This window comes from Marmota monax, unplaced genomic scaffold (genome assembly GCF_021218885.2).
Source record: "Marmota monax isolate L192 unplaced genomic scaffold, Marmota_monax_Labrador192_F-V1.1 WCK01_AAM20220418_F8-fsc01564, whole genome shotgun sequence".
NCBI lineage: Eukaryota > Metazoa > Chordata > Mammalia > Rodentia > Sciuridae > Marmota > Marmota monax.
In genome coordinates this window covers 11152-33467 of record NW_026692436.1, presented here as the reverse complement: position 1 = coordinate 33467, position 22316 = coordinate 11152, and the positions used below count along the sequence as shown (strand labels likewise).

The following is a 22316-nucleotide window of genomic DNA, read 5'->3' as shown; positions in this document are numbered from 1 at the left end:
CAGGGGCCCTTCAGCCACCACCTGATACTGTAGGAGTCCCCTCGCTGGTTCCCCATACTGGATCTCCTCACTGGGTCCCTATCAATGGGTCCCCTCACTGGGTCCCCTATCTGGGTCCTGCCTGGCTGGCCGAGGGCTCCACATGGATACATGGCACCCCCTGCTGGGGAGCCCTGCTCACAGCCCCCTCCCAGGGTCCCTGGCCTGGCCAGCAGGTGTCTTCAGAGGGTGCTGCTCTGTCCACCCTGAGCCCCAGAGAAAGCTCCACGGGAAGGAGCTTTCTGGCCCGAGAACCTGCCTGTGGGGATGGAGCCCCGTGGTCTCCAGAACAGGACTCTGGTGCCTAGTCCCGGGGACGTGGTTGAGTAGCACTGAGGGACATGGCCCTGCCCCCCAAGCCCAGGAGCAGGGGCTGTGACCTGGTGTCCAGGGAGCGTGCAGCCCAGAGGCAGGCTGGGCTGTGACCAAGGCTGGACTGGGCCAGGACCCAGGGCTCTGGGCAAGATGGGGTTGGGGCGGGGGCTGAAGAGTATCTGGGACATGAGCACACTGTTGGCGACTTCTGACCTGCTGCCCACAGGCTGCTCCCAAGGGGACCTTCCCGCTCCCTGTCCCGCAGACCCATGTCTGACCCCGGAACTCATGAGGGACAGGGGAAGAAGGTATAGTGTTGGCTGAGGGCTTTTTCTCCTGGCTTTGCACGTGGGACCTCAGGGGCAGTGGGAAGTCTTGACTTGCTGAGAGCCCGTGGGGCTGTCCTGACTCAGGGACCTGCCCAGGCCAGAGCCAGCAAGTGTCCACCCCAGCAGCACCTGGCTTCAAGGCCCACCCCCCACCCAATGCATTTAGAGACAGAGACTCACTGAGCTGCTTATTTAGCACCTTTCTTTTGGTGAGGCTGGCCTCCAGGTACGATCCTCCTGCCTCAGCCTCCCAAGCTGCTGAGATGACAGGCGTGGGCCTCTGCAGCATCCAGTCTTTTTTAAAAGTCTTAGGTGGTGAGTCTGGATGGCGGACTTGGCCTCCTCGTTTTCTTCTGTGTGGGGCTAAGGAGGGAGCCCAGTGCCTCCCGTGCCAGGCTAGCTCCAGGCCATAGGCGCCAGGCCATAGGCAGTGGTGTGGCCTGGTCCCAGTGGGAGCCTGTGGCCTAGTCCCAGGTGGGGCTTTGAACAGCCCTCTGTGAGATGCAGCTCCTACACCCTGGAAAACTCAAGCAGTGCTTAGTGTGTCCACAAAATCGCAAGGCTGCCACCACAGTCGGTTTTAGAACACTGCAACCCCCATCCCTGTCAGCCATCCACAGCCCCTCTGCTGCTGCGTCCCATCCATCACCCTGACCTCAGGCAGTGGGAGGCTGCTTTCTGTCCATTAGCCATCTGTGGCTGTGTGGGGTGTGACTGACAGGATTCACCCTTGTCCTCCAGGCCCTTGAATCCCCCGTGGCTGAGGAGCGCCCACTGCATGGGGCCTTCACCAGCTCATGGATCTGTGCACTCATCAGCCCCAGCCCATTGGGAGGTTTGGCTGTAGGAGTGATGCTGCCGCAGATGTGCAGGGACTGCAGTTTCTTTCTTTTGGATCTGTGTGGAGAGGTAGAGCTGCTGTGTCACACAGCACCTCTGACCTTCCAAGGAACTGCCAGTAAGATGGCTTTATTGCCATACTCCTACCAGGAATGTCTGAGGGTCTTGGTTTTTCCATATGCCACTTGACATCTGTTACTGTCCACTGTAGATGTCCCGGTGGGTGTGTGGTGGCCTCTCACTTGATTTGCATTTGCCAAGGGCCAGTGAGACTGCATTTTTTGTGTTTTATTGGCTATTTGTATATCTTTGTAGAAATATCTGTTTGTATCCTTGGCCTTTTTTTATTATGTTATCTTTTATTATTGAATTGTAAGAGCTCTTTATATATTGTGGATATGGCTTAAAGTCATCTTTAAAGGATGCCATTTTGGAGAAAGAGTCAATAAAAGCAGAAAATTTGGTGGCAATATATAAAAACCTGGATAGATCTGTATCTAAACCTGAGGATGAAATATTCTTTCTAGAAAAAGAGCTACAAGAAGAGAAAACTAAACATTCTCAACAGGATGAATTGATAGTGGGATATATAAAAAAATTAAGTTTCTAGTAGATAAATCAAAATTCCTCAAATCACAAATACCTGAAAGTAAAACAACCTTGAGAATATGTCAAATAAATAAAGAAGGAGTTATGGTAGCAATAAAAAATTCTTTGAATAAAAATCCCCAACTTCAGGAAAGTCAAAAATAGCTTTTATAAGAAGTTGAAGTATGAAAAGGAAAACTGAATTGCCTTAATAAATGGCATATGAACACTCTAAAGTACATGCAGAACAAGTTTTAAAAAATAAAGAAAATCACATTAAGTCTCTGAATGAACACTTGCTGCAGATGAAAGATTGGGTTCCTGTGCTTGGAGAAGTGCTAACAGATGGTGGTAACTTGGAATTGGAAATGGAAAGTGAATCAGAAATTGGTGCTCACTTAGAAGATCAGCCAAAAGGAGCTTTAAAAACTGGTTTATGTTGCTAAGTTAAAGGCCTCTTTTAAAAGCTTAGAGAAAGAAATAAAATTTTTACTTTATTATCTGAAGTAGGTAAAACAAAGGAAGACCTTATAGAACATTAACAATCTTAAGACAGAACAAGCATCTTTTTTTTATATTCTCTTTTTTAAAATTTTTATTTATTTTTTATTAGTTGTTCAAGACATTACAATGATCTTGACATATCATACATTTGATTCAAATAGGGTATAAATTGTCATTTTCCCACGTGTACAGATTGCAGGATCACATTGGTTATACATCCATGTGTATACATACAGCACACTTTGCAAGCAGAAAATACAGAATTTGAAAGTCAAAAATCAGAATCTTTAGCATAAACTTAAAGTCATGATGGAACTATATCAAGAAAATGTAATGAAACTCCAAAGGAAATTAATAAGAGAAGAAAATTACCAGGTAGAGCAAGAGGAGAAACATTCCAAAGTGGAGGAAAAGATCAGCCATATAATTAAACCACTGGAGACCTATAGAAAGCAAGCCAAAGATCTTGAAGAATTAGAGAGAACCATTTGTTCTTATCAGGCACACTTTATTTACTATGAAAAAAAAAAGCACATGATAATGTGTTGGCAGCTCAGAATGCTGAAAGATACCTCAATGATTTAAGGAAACAAAATGCTCTCAATAGACAAAAATAAACTGAAATGGATTTCAAATTTAAACTTGTGGAAAAATATCCTTCTGTGCTTGATGTTTCATATTCAGTCTTTGCCAGCAGAATTCCCCAAATAGTTCCTCACCATTGAGTCAAACTTCATGTGAAATAAGACCTTCTCATTCGGAAAAGAAGGGTCCACTCATACTCTCACCTTTGGTGCCATTGGGAGGAGAAAGAGGACAAGGGGCCCAGAGAATCCTCTGGACCATCTTATCAGCAGTTCAAAAAGAGAATCAAGCTGTGATTTGTGAAGTGATCTTCAGAGAGCACCTTCTGGTGCTGGGCCCCTGGCACCTCCATGGGAACAGGCCCATAGGATAATGATCCTGCCACCAGCCACATCTTCCTCTACAAAGGCAAGATGGATGTTATTCTAATTATGGTAGTAGACCATCTTGATAAGCAGAAGTCAGAAGTTCCAATATGCTGCCCTTGGATTAATTGGATGGGCCTCATCTTCAGAAATGAAAGCCAGTAGAAAGGATACCAAGTTGATCTTGGTGATTCCAATGAAACTGATTCATCTCTCCCTGCTGAAATCCAAGCAACTGACTCTGGCTTTGCTTTCTTACCTTTCCCTCATATCAAACATCCGTTGTTTCCAATGGATCCAAGGAGTAAGTTCATGAGAAGAGGACCTTTTTTTCTTCCACCTCCTCCAGAAAACATGTATGGAGCATCTCAAGAATATTTTCCAACCAAGGCCACCACCCCCTCCATTCTCAATGGGACCATGATGTTTTCTTCATTATCTCCCCCCAGAGCTGGATTTCCTCTCTCCCCTGCATTCTGAAAGTAGAAGTGAGTTCCCTTCAGGGTGGATTCCACCTTCAAAAGATTCTGCTACTGAACATTCAGAAGTACAACAGGAAACTTGACAATAATTTTTTATCTGCCTTCAAAAGTAATATAGTTCTCATTTTTAGTTTACGTAAGTGCTTTTATTTAAGTGATTATAATTTTGCTCCAATTGAAGCTTGATGAGATTATAATTCTTAGGATAGTATTTTATAAATAAAGATGGTTTATAAATCTTATGAGTGAATTATTTCCATTTTATCTTATTTAAGAGAGTATAACATTTAATTTGAGTAATCCACTATTATATGAGCAACAGACAGAGTTTTAAATATGTAATCTTTCAGTTGGGGATATTTTAAATTCCAAAGACTGTCCCTTTATACAAAGAAATCTATTTACTGTGATTGTAGCAAATGTGAAAGTAATTTTATGCTTAATGAAAGATTTTAATTGATTTAAAGTCTTGTTTGGCATTGATAATGATAATAAAAATCTGCTACTTTTGCCATTAAAAAAAGTTATAACTAGAGCATATTAAGAGTAAGCCAGGAAACACAATTAAACATGTCATGGAAATAGGAGATTTTGAATACAGAAAAAAAATTACAATTCTCAGAAAACTTATAGGAGTTGAAAACCATAATTTAAGTTCACTCTGTCCCTGTTTTTTCTTACATCTTCTTTATTTCATACACATGATGCTGATATGGGGAGTGTTCTAGTCTTTGTTTTGTTCCCAGGGAGAGTTTTGTAAAATGCAAATAAATTATTAGGACACTGAAATAAAGAAAGAAAGACATAACTCAAAATTTTGTTATTGTTAGATTCAATAAGCATAAAATGACTCTGCTAAACTACTATAACATGTTTGAAGTTCTTATGTTCAATTTCTATATCATTTCAAATAAGTAATAATTTCCAAATCTGCACCAGTCCAGAGGTGACACTTTGAACAATGCTTCCCTGATAGAGACCAAGAAAGAACATTTATTAAAAATACCCTAATTAAGAATTAGTGGTTAAAGCTTTTTTTCAAGTACAAATATGTTCTTCAGTTTTTTTGTGAAGATTATATATTTAAGTCTAAAATAAATACAGTAATATAACTTTCTTCTTAAATATAAACAGTAGCTTTATCACAATTGATGGCCAGTGAAGACTTTCAATGATACTTGAGCCCACAATTAATTTAAATGAGGAAAAAGTTGGGCCTTGAAAAAGAAACTACAAGTTCAATAAATCTAATCTGTTTTCTCTCAAAAGTAACATTGGTTGTTAAATCAATCCTATAAATAATTTTTACTTTCCAGCATAAAACATTACTCGCTCTAAATAAGTGGATGGCAGTCTACATCCAAAGTTTCTATAAAATGGGCTGACTATTCCCCACTGATATTAATCAAGAACTACTTCTGCCCTAACTACTGTAGGAGAATAGTTGCTAGTATAGTTCATGTTTTACATCAAGAAACCAAAAATAATATAATTTCATGTTGAAAACAGTACTGAAATGCCTAAATACCATGATACAGTCCTATAAAAAATTATAGCTTCAGAATAAAAACCTGAAGGGCCCTTTTAAATATGACAGCATTTAGTGAATCAGGTTCCAACATTGTTTACAGCTCTAAAAAATGACAGTAAAATAAAATAAAACAATATTAAAATTTGGCAATTTATAGAAAAATAAGGAAGTATTAAATCAAAAAAAAAGTGATATATACAGTACATGTTTACATGTACTTTACCTAAATAATTGGGCTGTTATTGTAAAAATCAAAATTTCCACAACTAAAGAGGAATCCTCCTCCTGATATTCACGCTGTCATAATTAAAGAAATAGTCTTTTTTTTTACATGACTAATGTGGACAAATATAGTACAAGTGAATGAAACTAATAGGTATATGATTAAGCGTTTTATTTATGACTTTTTAAAGTTGTTGATTGACCTTTGCTTTACTCATTTATTTATATGTAGGATACAGAATCAAACCCAGTGCCTCACACATGCAAGGCAGGAGCTCTGCCACTGAGCCACAACCCCAGCCCATGATTATGTTCTAATAACCACTAATAATAATCTAAAAATATAATGAGGATATCTACATTATAAAATAAATGCAAGCCAAAAATAGATAACCAATAACAATTAGGCCTGAATTATTTTCAAATACTCTATTCATTACAGGGATTCCTTGATTCTATAGCAGTTTTACAAAAGGTCTGAAGAAGTATTTCCTAGCACTTGGCCACCATCTACTCTTCTAAAATAGAGGAAATGTATATGGTAGAATTTTGCTGAAATGAATTAAATTCATATATTCAGGGATAGCAATATTTCTCAAATATGCTATGGACCTGAGAGTATTTATATTGAGTAAAAGAATTATGTTTAAAAAAATTTGAGGGCTGAGGTTGTGACTCAGTGATAGAGCACTCACCTAGAACATGCAAGGTCCTGGGTTCAATCCTCAGCACTACATATAGAAAAATAAAGTTATTATGTGCATCTACAACTAAAAAATATTTTTTAAAAATGGTTAACATGTAAAATTTTATGTCATGTCTATTTTAACCACAATACAGTGTTTAAAATGGAAAACAAACAACTGAGGGGTTCCAGTGAAGGAGCAGTGAGTCTAAAAGAACAGAGAGGTGAGTTCTCAGTGAGGATGGCAGGTGACTCAACTTCAATACGTATATTAGATGGTGCCACATGCTGGGATATCCAGCCTGGTGAGGTGTTCATTTGAGGATTCATTTGGGAGGGTTTGGTTGGTGATGGCAGGCTGTTCATAAATCCTTGCCTGAAATTTTGGTTGAATAAGTCATTATGCCATTAGCAATATTAATATTGGGTCAGAGGAAAACATACAACTTTTGTTTTCAACATACAACTGAATGAAAGTCATAAATATGACAAATGTGGCCTTCTATTAGAGTTTTTTTAAGTGACAGATTTCTGAAAATAAGAAATGACACCTTCATTTGGGACATGTAAACCTCTATTCAAAATATGTATATACTTTACGTACCCATAGGAAAATTCTGTGATATAAATTACATGATGCACTTTTTCCTGAGTCCCCTCTCTTCCATTAGCCCATGACTCTAAGAAGAGCACCTCCTAGAGGCTGTAGGGCCTGCTGCCTTAGAGCATTGAGCTCTGCCCTGAGCAACCTTGAAAGTGGCTCTCTGGTGAGGTCCAGAGAAAGGCAGGAATGGAGAAGTTTGGGCAGGGCAATGACATGGCATGACAAGAAATATCCTGGAAGATGCTGCCTTCTGTCTGGAGGATCTACTAGAAGAATAGGTGTTGAAAGGAATTGTGACATCAGGGAACTTGGGGGAGGAACCATGCAAAGCATGCTGAGAAACCTGGCTTCACCTTAGAACTTTTCAGTAAACCTTTCTCTAACTGTGCCTGGAGAGGTGTGTGGCTGTCTGCACTTGGGACAAAGTACCTAGTGGCTCTTCCTTCATCAAGGATAAAATCAGAGCCTTAAGTGAGACCCTGTCTTTTTTATGACTGGCTTCTTTGAGTTGGCCTAATATTTTCAAGGTTTATTCATATAATAGCATGTCATCAGTATTCCATTTCTTTCTATTGCAGAACAACATTCCATTAGATGGAAATGCCATATTTATTAATCTGTATTGTTAGTTGACTGAGTCACTTGTACTTTTTGGCTATTTGAATAACGCTGCTGTGAATACTCATATACCTTTGTTTCTCTTGGGTGTACACTTAGAGTAGGATTGCTGGGTCATTTAGTAAGTCTGTGACTAACATGGAAGGAGTTACCAGACTGTACTAGAAAGTAGGCACATTCTTTACATTTTTTCCCCCAGGTCACAGTGTGTCCTGAGAACATATGCTATTGTCCATGTCTTTGATTGTAGCCTTCTAGCCATAAAGTGGTCTCTTGTTATGACTTTGATTTGCAATTCCTTAATGATAAATGATAAAATGATTACTGTTTTGCAAACATAATGATCTTTAGAGAAGTGCACATCCAAGTCTTTGGATACATTTTATTGGATTTTCTTTGTGTTTAGTTGTAACAGTTCTTTCTATATTTGGGAACAGTCATTTCTGAGTTATAATCTATGACTTACAAATATTTTCTTCCATTCTCTGAGTTGTCAATTCAATTTCTTAGTGCATTCTTTGATGCTTAGAAGCTTTTATTTTCAGTAAAGTTCAATTTACTTATTACTTCCATTATTGCTTTACTGGTGCCTTATATTAGCAACCGCTACTAAATATAAGGCCAAAATGATGTATTCCTGTTTTTTCCTAAAAGTTTGTAGTTTTAGTTTTGCGTTGAGTTCTGTGATATATTTTGAGGGTATGTGTGTGTTTGTGTGTGTGTGTGTATGTGTGTGTGTGTGTATGTGTATATGAATTGATGTAGGGATTCTGACTCCATTCTTTTCTGTTCTTACATGCCCATGCATGCTAGGTGATACCTTAGCACATCATAATATTGACCATACATATAAGGGTTTTCTGCCAAATCCCATTCATACTTTGCTCTTCAGGATAAGGAGGCATGGAAGCCCCTAGGTAACAGGTTTTCTTTCTCCATCCTTGCCAGCTTACTGTACAGTACTCACCTGCAGGTATAGGTACAGCCTATGCTTCCAGAGGCTGGGCTGTCTCTGGGACTCCACTTCCAATGAGCATTCATACCCATATTTCTGTGTCCACATAACAGATTATCACCTATGCAATATGACACCCTATTTGCTACTTGACCAAGCACATGTCCATCTAGATTGGCCAGAGACCAAGGCACATTGAACCCAAAATGGACTGTTAGTTCCTTCAAGTGCATAGCTCCATGTGGTTACCACAAAGGTCTCTTCCTAGGATGTCATCCAAAGGGGCACATTAGCAGATTCTTTCTTAATCCATCCATGTAGGAATCAGTTATTGATTGTATGGGTGAGAGATAATTACATTTATATTAAATATCCAAAATTAGAAAATCATAGAGTTAGGAAGGAGAGAGTTTGTTGCCAGGGACTTGGAAGGCATTTAAGTGGTTGATTAACAGATTAAATTAATTAAATCAGTTATTAAAATGTTTAAAACAAGGTAATTGTGGTAATTTTACCACAAAATTGTAAATGTCAATACTTAATTAATTTTTTGATGGGCACTCTTATGAGAATTAAACCTCAATAACACCAATAAGAAAAAAAATTGTGAAAACACTGAAGTCTATACAATTATAGCCAGAGGTTACAGAAATGAACTATGTATTTGGACATAACTTTCTTATCTTTGTATTTGAACAGATGACCAGAGTAACTGTATTATGTAGAATCACAAATATAGAATTCTGACTACAATGAGTTATACTCACTGTATGCATAATATTCCAAAATATTTCCTATCATTATTAATATTTAAAAATAACAAATAAAATATAATAAAAAGAAAGAAACTATGGAGTTGTAGTCACCCACATGTACTCTGCATCACCAGACTAAAGCTTGGATGGTAACACTGGATAACAGAATTCAATAGCTTTCTCTGTGTCAGATATTCATTATTTACTTTGTCCTTATCTTTCCATTATCTTGAGTCCTGATTGGAAGACTTCTAATCTTACAGATGAGTACACTAAGTTTGAGGGATGACTGATTGTCCCAAGGTCACCATCTATGCAGACTAAGGCTCTCACAATTAATTTGTGTGATTTACAATTTACTGTATCATGTATCACAATACAAGTCCATGTTTTTTTGTTGTTTGTTTTGTTTTGGTTTGCCAACCCCCCCACTGTAGGAGGAGGAGAAATTAAAACAAGAGGTAGAAATTACAACAGGGCACCAAGAAACATATGCATAAACTCTCAATGTAAAAAACTTGATTGTGGTCACTGTTATATTGGTAAATAGGTATGTCCAAACATGACAAAATATGAATTATATATGTATATTTTATTGTATTTTGGTATTACCCTAATACAATGGTTTTACATTTGAATGAAAGAAATAAATATATTCCTCAGAAAACAAACTATATATTTGGAAAGCATAGAAAAAATTACTGAATATTATATGTCATTAATAAATTACAAATTAAACACACCTATAAAAATTTACAAAATTTCAAACCTCACAATATCAAGAGCTGGCAAAGATGTGGAACAAGAAGAACTCTCGTACACTGCTGTTGGGATCACAAAATTGGACAGCCACTGTGGAAGACAGTTTGGTAGCTTCTTAAAATTACAATATGCACTTAATATGGTTCACTAATTGTATTTCTCAGTGTTATTTCAATGGAATTAAAAACTAAGTCCACACAAAACCCACATACAAATGTCCACAGCTTCTTCATTCATGATTGCCAAAAACAGGAAGCAGCTAAGAGAGACTTTAGTAGCTATTTACCTGTTATTAATGTAAACACTGTGATACATCCATACACTGGAGGGTCATTCAAAACTTAAAAAAAATGAAATTTACTATCAAACATAAAAATAATGTAGGCATCATTTATATTTGCCAGAAAGAATTTCCAACAACCTTATTTTTCTTTCTTTTTTTTCTATTTTTACAATTTTCATTATCTTTTTAGAGAACAGTGAACATAAGTCCTTAGTGAATAAACTAGTACCTTACATTCAAAAGATGCTTTTACATCAATAAAAAATGGTTATTTATCACTCTGCTACATAGGTAGTAATTCTTTGAATACTAAGGAAAAGATGTTCTAAACTTATTTTACTACACTCATATTCATGTGAAAATTATCTGAGATTTTTTAAGTCTACCTCAATTCCAATATGCTACCTATAAAATGAGAGTACTATCTTTTTCTTACTCAACAAATCTCTGGTTGAAATAAATAAAGATAGTCCAAGTAAAGAGGTGTGCTGATACACATTAAAGGCCAGATAAATTGTGGGTGATATTACTGAGAAACACAGTCCAATTGATCTGATAAATAGTAGGCATTTGGTAATACTGAGAGCTCCATATTCTTTCTTCATTTTTTAATAAATTAACCCTTTTCAGGTAGATCTTGCATTTCTGAGCTTTGGTAGTTACTAACACTAACCTACCCCAAACAGATAACAGGGACTTTGAGTCATTTCTGTCCAGATCAAGTTCCATTACGCTCACAACAATATTTAGTAGAGTTGGACATAATCAGGGCCAGTCAGGACCTTCGCTTACATTCTCAGCTAAGGTTAACAGAAAAGAGGTTCTCATTTTGGTTCCTAGAATGGGAAAAAGAAAATCCTGCATGATTGGCAACCACAGTTCTTTTTTTTCACAGTTCTTAAACTACCTGCCCATGGCTAAGCTGGACTGTACAGTGGCTGAAGAAATTATCTTCAAGCACAGATTAGTTCATAATCACAATGTATATCTGCTATATATTCAACATGATGAGTGTGAGAGAATGAGAAGATGGACTATAATGGAAAGGGAGTAATTGGAAGGAAAACTGGCTCCCTCAGCAAGAAGTTGTTTAACCTGTCTCCATTCCCAAATGAAAAAAAAATTAAAAGTCAAATGTCTTTTTTCCTTTCTCTCTTCTCTATTTTCTTCCTTCCTCATTTTATTGGTTATTTCCTTCTTATCTCTCACTCTCCATTCATTCGTCGATTTCTTTCTAAGAGAAGATGTCTCAGTTCACTCTTCATATTTACTTCTCACAAACTAGTCTTTTGGAAAATAAAGCTCTATGGGAGGCATATCCATTTATATTAGGTGTCATTACTCTGAATTGGTTTTAGTTGAAAAACCTGAAAAATATATTTTAAAAGTATACACACTCACATAAAACATTAGTTTTTTTTTGTTGTTTGATTGTTTGTTTAATTTATTTTCTTATACAACAAGCCATACATGTCCAGGGTCTAATGAGAGGTCTTACATTGTTTTGCGAGGAACACAACCAAAACCAAACAACCAAAAAAAAAAAAAGACAACATCAATAAATACCAAATTATTTTCTATTACGTTACTGACTTTTCTGTAATAAGAGCAGTTTATAATAATTTAGAGAAAGGTATTTTATCTTTTTCTGAGAAGTATTCAAACTTTCAAAGGAATTTTCACTGATTTTTCACCCAAATATCAAAGGATGATTTTGTTCATTGAAAACTTTCAAGAAAAAAAATGCTCTTCAAAGACAATTTAAATTCTTTCAAAGAATGACAACAGACTTTGGGTGTTTGGGTAAAGTAAACATTTTCTACAGAAATTTTTGTAATTTTAAAAGAAAAAGGTAACCGGATCATCAGAGTACAGCTTTGCCCCAAATATCTGAATCCACACATTGATGTCAGGATGGTCAGATCTTGGAAAAAAATGAATTTTTTTTGAAGAAGAAGACTATAAGCCCTTGGTATATATTTCTTTGTACCCATGAGTCTTTCAGGAACTGTGAGACTATTCTGTAAGCAGAACCAGAGTTAATGAATATTGCAACATTATTCAAAGTGTAGCCATTTATCTGAGAAAACTTTTTGTTATTACTGAGTTTATTCATGGAAAATAGTCATTTTTTCTTCTCGGTTATAGATGTGTTAAAGACAGTTGAACAAGTTGAACTTGATAGTTCCTTCAACCACAGCCTGGTTTATTGGTTTCCCTTGAAATGAAGCATTTTATTGAATTTGTTACAAATATGTGTGTAAACTATTACCTTCTAGTCTGTACTCAGAAACAAGAAAACTGATGATCTATTTGCTTAACTTTGTTGCTTTCTACAAAACATCTCTAGGCTTCACATTTGGGTTTTCAGCAAAATTCAACATGATGTTCATGATAGAGCTCCTCTTATTTCCCTATTTCTTAACACTGCAATAATATCTTATATCCTCCTACTCTACAAACACCTAAATGTCTTAGTGTAGTAATTATCTCAATACACAAACATGAAAAATATTGATTCAACTCTTCATGGAACTTAGATTTTAATTCAGAAGTATTTTATAATCTTCATCCTGCTCTCATGCAGTCTTTGTCACTTCCCTTGACTGATATACTTGTGTTTTGTTTATTTCGAAGTTTTTATATTTATTTCAGGAGAATTATGTGAAGTATGAATAACATTAAATTCAATTAGAAATAAATTTTATAATATTGGAGAGTTAGAGTGTTAAAATATTTTATCTCATTATTTCATATTTCCATGTAGAGACTCTGATAGAAATTATAGCTAAAACTGTTGTATGGATCAAAAATTTAAGATGTGGGCTAAAAAGCTTGAGTAAAGTACCCAAATTGATGTGATGGCTGTGTTATTTAATGCAGTTTTACCAAGTGATCACAAAACATTAGATACACACACACACACACACACATACACATTTTCACATACATGTTTAAAGAAATGAGTCTTGGAGATGTCAGTCTTCTTCTGGGGAAAACAAAAAATGTTCAACAATATTGTTATTTGAGGACTAACATTTGCTAAAGCAGGCTAATGTTAGAGTAGGCATTTCTCCTCTAAAGTATAAAGTCTTGAGTATATTACATTAATTCTCACAAGCCAGGGATTATCACAAGCCTAACAACTAAGAAAAACCCAGGATCAGAGGAATTCTCAGCCCAGTTCTACAAGAAGTTGAAAAAAGAATGAACACCAATTCTTCTAAAATTATTTTATGAAATAGAAAATAGAAAAGACCTTCTAACCTCATTCTATGAAACTGATATCAACCTGATGCAAAAACCAGACAAAGACACATCAAGGAAAGAACATTTCAGACCAGTATTCCTGATGAACAGAGATGTCATAATTCTCAATAAAATTATGGCAAACAGCATACAAAATCATATTAAAAAGATAGTACAACATGATCAGTGGGCTTTGTCCCAGAGATGCAGGGTTGGTTCAATACATAGAAATCAATAAACATATTTTTTGATTAAATAGATGTAAAGACAAGAATAAAAAAATTATCTCAATAAATGCAGAAAAAAACATTTGACTAAATACATAGTCAAAACACTAGAAAACTATGTATAATAGAAATATGTCTTAATACTATAAAAGCTATCTATGGTAAACACATGGACAATATTCTCCTCCTCCTCCTCCTCCTCCTCCTCCTCCTCCTCTTCCTCCTCCTCCTCCTCTTCCTTCTTCTTCTCTTTGGAGTAAGGAGACTTTACTGAAAACAGAAAACAGGGAACAAAGGTTTACAAACAGGAATGTGGACTCCTAGCAAAAGAAAAACAAAGAACAAAAAGGGCAGGGAGGAGGGGTGTTGGAAGGACAAAAGTGGGTAGTGAGAGCAAGGAAAAGGCTTAATATTCTTTTCTTTTTCCCATTTCTTTAAAAAAAAAACACAAGGAAACACACAGGGACACACAACCATTTGTTCACGAATAGAAACATAAATGGGGCAGAATCTAACACTCTGTTCTTCTCTTTCCCAAAAGCAAAACAGAAAAAGAAAAGGCAGCCTGGAGGCTGTGCCCCATAGAGACCCCTTCCGCAGTGGTGTGTAGGAAGGGGCAACCTGCGGGTTTGTGCAACACCTGGCAGCAGCGCAGGGAAAAGAGGCGGGGGGGGGGGTGGAGGTCATGGACTCCACCCCCTAAAGGAGCAGGGGGTCCAGCTTGTCAAGCCCAGGGCACCCATGGGGATCCCTGGGGACCGGGCCCTCTCCGAGTCCTGGGCACCCTCGGGGAGGTGGTCGCCAGGGTTGCACCCTCCCAAGTCCAGGGCGCTCACGCCATCTCCCTCCCCTTGTGAGCCCGCCCCTCAAGGAGGGGGGCCGCGCATGCACCCAGTGCTTGGGCTCTGTACAAGGGCACCTGGTGCTGGGGCAGCAGCTGGCAGCCACTGTTGACATGGCTGAGGACGTTCTGCTTGAGCTGCGCCACCTGCTCAGTCAGCAGGCTCCTGGTGGACGCCAGGTCGTGTTCTGGCTCTTGACCTCTTCACTTTCTCCTCCAGGGAGAGATGCTCCAGTTTGCCCTTGGGGCACTTGGAGGCTGCAAAGCGGTTGAGCAGCCGATTGCGCTCAGCCTGGATGTGTTACTATGTGTCCATGTCGATGAGCGATATCCGCAGGCTCTCGCTGAAGCTTGGCAAGTCGGGCACCTTCTGTGGCTCATCCTTGAGCACAGCTAGGCATGGCAGCCCCAGTGCGCGGGGGGCGGGTGGGGGGCGGCAGTGACGGGGAGAAGGGAACGGGATTGGAGGTGAAGGGGACATTTGCAGCACCCCCGGCCCCACCCCTGTAGCTGCTCAGGTTCCTGAAGACCGATGTCAGCTGGGGGGTGAGGGTGTGGCGCTCGATGCCTGACAGAGGGTCCTCTTGCAGAGGCTGCAGCAGCAGCAGCAGCAGTGGGGCTGCACACTCGCCAAGCTGGTGCTGCTTTTCCAAATCCTCCAGGGCCGTGAAAAAGTCCTCGGTGAACTCCTGCTTCTCGTTGGCCAACACCTTGGGGTAGAGGAACTGTGTGCTCCTCGGTGTAGTGGTAACCAGCCCATTGGTCTGGATGATGAGGCACTGGAGCTCAGGAGAGGGGAGCTTGAGCAGCCTCAGGTAGGGCTGGAGAGCAGGCTGTCAGGGGGCACCTGTTGTGTGTGCAGTTTGCAGATAGGGGGGCCAGAGTTGGCTCTGCTGGCACCTGTTCCCTCAGGCTCAGCTTCAGGGCATCATTCTTCACCACGCTGCCTGCCGCCCATGTTGGCGCCTCAGGGACAAGTGGGCCAGGGACACAAAGTTGCTGCCACTGCCACTGACGCTATTGCCCAGGCTTCTCAGTGCCTCATCACCATAGAAAAGTGTTTCCACCCTCTGCTGCACCGAAGGCTGGCTCCGCTGGAGGAGGGTGGCCAGGGCCTTTATCCTGGGGTCTTCCCTGCCCAGTCAGTCCTGGGCCCACCCTGCCAGTGGGCTCTGTGCCTGGCCCTTCTGTGGGGGCTCCTCAGAAACATTATTATTAAGGGAGAAAAAATTAAAGCATTCCCTCTAAAATTGAAATAAAGCAAAAAGATGCCTTTTTTTGCCATTTTATTCAACATCATCCTTGAAGCTCTATCCAAAACAATTAGAAGAAAGAATTAAAGATAATGAATAGAAAAACAGGAAATCAAACTATCACTATTTGCTAATGACATGCTTCTATATTTAGAAAATCCAAAAAATTTCACCTGAAAACTTTCTTGACTAATAAATTTAGTAACAGCGAAGAGATTCAACTGTTGGAATGAGAGAAATGACTGACACATCACCTGAGAAGAGTATAAAATCTGAAACACAAAATATCCCTATGAAAAACCATTAAGTGAGCTGGGTACAGTGGGACATACCTTGAATATCAGTGATTTGAGAAGCTGACGTGGGAGGAACACAAGTTAAAAACCAGCCTCATCACGTTAGCCAGGCCCTAAGCAACTGAGTGAGACCCAGACTCTAAATTAAAATAAATAAATAAATAAATAAATAAAACTCTGGGGAAGTGACTCAGTAATTAAGTGCTGTGGGTTCAATCTCTAGTTGCAATATATAAATATAAACAGAGAGTAGCATGCTGTTTGCAAAGAAATGTGGTTAGGGTAAAATGTGGTGCTGCTCTTCGATGGATATAAAATTTTAATTGCATAAGATAAACAACTTCTAGATATTTGCAGCATAATTCTGTAGTTACACTTTACAATAGTATAATGCTCACTTACATGTTTTCAGAGTACATATATCCTACTTAGTGTTCTTACTATTGTGCAAGGGAGGAAGGGAGGATACAAGGGACTGAGGGAGGGAAAGATGATGAAGAGAGTGTCGAAGCCAGAAGGCAGGGAAAGGAGGACTAGCCCCATGATGCTCTTCCTACACAGTCAGGATTCCTGCTCAAAGTGGACCTGTTCTTGATTGAATATTCGCTGTTGCTATCATAATTTTTATTGATTTTATCTTACTACTTATTTTTCAAAAGTAAATTCCAAGAAGGCAATGGACCACAGGTATAAACACAGCACATAAATGTAACCTGCAGGTATAGTGCTTTTGGACACCTCATAAACATTGAGTTTTCATTCCCATTATCACAAATTCCAGTGGGCCAAAGAAATATGGGAGCTAAGAGAGAGTTGGGTACAAAGTGACCATGTCCTATCCACAAGTATAAAAAAAAGGGAGCATGATGAAACCCAGGTAGGACACACATTAATGTCGAACCAGAATTAGATTCAAATATAGAAAGAAGACAGCTTTGTCACTCAAGGTATTTCACTGTGTTAACCCAACTTTCCAGCTGAGGATGTGAAGGGATAGGGAAAGCAGGGTAATCCACAGTCACTTTTCTCCCAGCTCTTTCAAACTCATTAACAAACCAGCTGGAGAAATTGTTCACAGTTATCAAGGTGTAATAAATGCAATTGCACTGGTTCTGTGTAACATATTCACTGCTTTGGTATTAATGAACACAACATGGATGTGTAAGCTCTCCAATGTGACTTTCTCATAAGTTTGCATTTAGAATTGATATGGCATACAAAAAGATGAATGTTAGAAGTCTTGCTAATAATTTAAAATTCTGTAGTAAGAAGGACAATTAAAAGACAAATTGTACAATGACATGTGAAGAGATCACAGAAGAAAGAAATAGATTTCTGTGGCATGATGTCAATGGTAGAGGTCACCTGCTTTTAGACAGGGAGTCTAAGTTTTCATTTTGCATTGGTCCTGACAAATTACACAAGTTGCCCTAAAAATACCAGTAAAAAGGTGTATATTTCCCTGGAGAAAGTGGTGATTCTAGCATCATGAAAGATAAATTAAAAAAAAATGAGCCTTAACATATGAAGGAGGAAGAGAATGAAGAGTAGGAGGAGAGTCTCTCAAGGTTTCCCACATGTGAATTCCTGATAAATGACATAAGAACTAAAGTAAAAATCCTGAAAGAGTGAAAGCTGGAAAATATGAGCAATAAAATAAAAAAAAACTTTAATATTAAATTATAAGTGAAAGCAACAAATAAATGTATATTTACTGAGAAATATTGACTACATTGATAAAAATGATGGGAAAAAAATCTTTCATATACAAGAGTTCAAAACAATACAGGAGAATAGCATCCCATCCTGCATGTGGAGCTTAGTATCTTTGTCATTTTATGGGTGGGCAGATTCAGTGACTTGATTGCAACAAATAGTGAAAGAATAAGGAAAATATTACAGTCCCAAAGGATGAACTTGGCACAAACTACCTTGACAGTGGATGGACTGTAGCACTTCAAATATTTCAGTGACCATCAGATAACCTCATCATGCTGTGACAACAAGGCACTTCAAAACCGTACGATTTCTTCCAAAATTATTTAATCCGTTATCTTTATAGGTGACTAACAATGACCATTTTCACAAGCAGGAAACAAACCATAAGGATACTCTCTCCCTCAGTGTTGAGTGCCTACCTTTCAGTGATCAAATAGAATAATTAGTTTTAATTTGTTTTTAATTAACAAATATTTACTGCACATGTTAATGGAGTTGAGCATAATATTTCCAAATGCATGGTACACAGTGATCATATCTAATTATCTATCTTCTACTTTCATTGATTGCCCTGCCCCAGCACACTTTGTACTCTCCAGAAATTACTATTGGGCTTCCATATTACTTCTAAAAAATCAACTCTAAGGTGTAGGTGATAAACATGGTAATAGAAAAAAGATTTCTGCAGTCACAAACAAACATTTGCAGGAATGAACTCTCCCCACATCTCTGAGAACATAAATGTAAACACCTGGTTGAGTCTCCCTTTATCTCGTTGTAAACAACCAGAAAAATGACCTCCAGCTATTGCCTTCACTATGCTGACCTTATTTTTTCCATAAATCTTCAATTTGGCTTCAATTCCCACCACCTGAGGACAGAGGTTCCACTGAGATTATCAGAAACCCCTATGGCACCAAAACTCAAAGTCCCTCCTTTGTCACCCTGTGGCTCACTTTTTAGTGTTTTTTAGAACAAGAGGTTCTGCCTTTCTTTTTAAAATCACCTCTTCCAGAAATTCATGTCATTACATTTTCCTGGTTTTCTATCTCCTTAACTGAATGCCCACACTCTGTCTTCTTCATATTATTTCCTTCTCCGTGGCTAAATATAGGTGTGTTCCCAGCTCAGAGAAATGCTCCCTGTACTTATATAACTTCACCCAAACCTGAGTCATGCTCAGTCTCATTGCAGTATTTTTCACATTCCCCTGCCTTCCAAATATTCATTTTCTTCCTAGTCCTCTCCTCTCACCTTATGTGGATATCAAGGAGAAATCACAAACATCAACACAAAAGCCTTCTTCAAGACTAACACACTTTTTTCCTGCCTCATGTGGTTTTTCTGCTCCATACAGGAATGCTTTTGCCAAAAAGCTCTGAATATTCACTTAGGCCTACAGATGCCCAATGAACAACTACAAGTGAGATAACACTTGGCATCTCTGAGATATATTTATTCTATTTAATGGCTTTTAATAATCACAGCATAGAAAATAGAAAGAAATACCTGCAATATTAGTAAGGACTCCTGAAACATTCCAGGCACAACAGGTGTAGAAAGAGGCCATGATTGAATTGAAATCCTTATCCCACTTCTGAATAAATTTTGAAAAAAATATATGTGTGTGTATATATATATATTCTCACACACACATACACACACATATACACTGGGTAGTTAGTGTAATACTCCCTTTCATAGCTGGATGATTAATTTCATACATACAATTAATGAAGATTTGTACATAAAAAATAAAAAGCTGCTTGTAAAGCAAGTACTGAAGAGTTTTCTAAAGTATTTCTTAACCAAGCCAGCCAATAAGTAGGCAGATACTCTGGTGGAAGATAGAAAAAATGTCAAAAGTACAGTTCTGATACCATCTAGTGTCTAATTAGGACTTAGCACTTCTAACAATGGGAAAGTACCCACATTAAGCAGAGCAGTAAGTACAAGTAGGGATGAGACAGGAATTCTTGAAACCTAAAAGAGGGGTGAGGAGATGCAACTGGAGAAGCAAGCAAGGAAGGGATCTTTAAGGAGACCTTTATCTCACAGCTAGGAAAGGATTGGGGCAGCTAAATGATATGGAGAAGGGTGTGTTTTAGAATAATTGAGAAGGTAAAACATTGCCATGGATGGTAACATTAGATCAGATGCCTAAAGGGGGTCAGTACTTCATGTCTCTTTAGTGCCTGAATTCTTGGGTCAGTCCAGGGGAATGGTAGCCCCCACGAAAATAAGAGCAGAGATTCCTTGCTGTTTTGTTCATGTCTGTGTCCTCTCTGCCTAGGACAGAGCCTGGTACTATAGTTGTTTTTTTTTTATGCAAGGAGTTATGTTTCCATATATAAAATTAATGAAGGCTATGGTTTTGCCTAGAGGTAGAGTGTTCTTCTATTATGCATGAGGCATTGGGTTCAAGCCTCACCATAACATAAAAATAAAATAAATGTATTGTGTCTACCTACAACTAAAAAATGAATGTTTTAAAAAAATACTAAATGATAATACTGTCAAAATAGATCCCCTGCCCCATCCATTGCAAATTGCCTTTTAGAGAATCATGAAGCTGGAACTTGGCCTTACACCAGCCTGAGAGTCAGATGTCACTTTGTGTCCCACTTTACAGACTTAGGGAGTGTCCCAAAGTAGCACCTGGAAAGAGCCAAGGCCTCTTCCCTCATCAATGCTTTTTTTATTGCCCAGGTGCTATGAAACCCCTGCCTGTGAGTGAGTAAGTGAAGGGGACTGTGTGATCCAGATCAGACTCCAGCAAGTGATGGCTGCATCACAGGCTTACCCTCTCTGGACTTCAGGGTCTCAATATGTAAACAGCAGGCACCAAGAGAAGTCTCTGTGAACACACAGGAAAAAAAAAATTATTGTTCCCCAAAAACAAAGTGTCTCAGGCGATATCCCAAGGACCCCTTCAAGAAACCCCATGGGACCCAACCAACCTGAAAATATAGAAAGTGCACAGCATCCAATGAGTGGGAGGAAGAAAGAAAGGCTGTGCCATGGCATCTTCAGCCTCCCTCCATTGCCTCAGTGGGTAAGAGGGGAAACTGAGGCCCCCAATGGAGCAGACATTGAGGTCACATTACTATCTCAGAGGCCAAAGACCCTGCTTCCCCTCTGGGTCCACAGTGAATCCTGACAGAATTACCGGATGGATGCCTCTCCTGACTCCATTTGCCTCCTGTGGATGCACCCACCATGCCCTCTGCTCCTGCATTACTGTGCCTCCTGGTTCCTAGGCTGTGCTCACCTAAGGGGTCCTGGGTGGGGTGCTGCCTCCCACGTGCTTCCCCTGTCTTCTCCCCGCCCACTGTTCTTAGGAGTTGGGCTCCATTCACTCAGCCTGACTCTGCCTCACCAGCTCTGCCCACAAGGTCCTCTCCACTTTTTTCATAGGCGCCACCCAGCATCTGGCCTCTTACCTGCATTGTTCTGAGAGCCACGCCCACTCCACCAATTTGATCCTCTGCATTCTGTCCACATGACTCATCCTCCGATGACATATTTAACACTCTGGGATTGCAGGTTTTTCCCTCTAGCCCTGGAACCTTTGCAGTCTGGCTTGGCCCAATTCCACCACCATCCACTAGCATACAAAATGGCTCTGCTCTTCTTCATTAGCCATGGTTTTCCATCAAGTTCACTCCTACACCAGCCTCACTGTCACCTGGCCTCTCCACTGCTCCTTGAAAACTCCATCTGAAATGAATGAAAGAGATCTTGCTGAGATATCCATGGTTGTGACACCACTGAGTCTAAGGGACAATTACCTTTGGGCTCTGGTCACATTTGAACCCCACATCTTCAATGGTTCACCTTGAACCACTCTGCTAACCACAGAGTATCTCCATTTACAGAATTCCAACTGATGATAATACTTTTTTGCATAAATGTGAGCATGTTTTCAGCACTGTCTTTGTATTATGGATGCAGAAGAGGCACTGTACAGCAACTAGCAATGTCCCTGTCCTATTTGTGAAATAGCCCAGCCAGATTTAAAAAGCATGTTTTCAAAGACATGGCCTTCTGCTTTTTTTTAAGCTCTGTGGCCTTCAGCACCTTCTCTCCCCCTTTCAGCACAGGATGGGCACAGCTATTTGGCAAACAAGAGTCATCTGTGATCTCTTCTCCAGCCAGCCTGGGGCATCTCAGAATGAGAAAGCATAGGTATCTGGTCATGGCCATCTTTCTCAAGGTTCAGTCTCAGAAGAGAAAGCCTCTTTATAATGACTTCTGTATAACTATGGT

The 22316-nt window shown here is 39.2% G+C and overlaps 1 pseudogene; it reads right to left on the bottom strand.

The window, feature by feature from the left end:
- Positions 1–14770: 14770 nt before the first annotated feature.
- Positions 14771–21496, bottom strand: LOC124091842 (transcription factor JunD-like; annotated as a pseudogene).
- Positions 21497–22316: the final 820 nt, after the last annotated feature.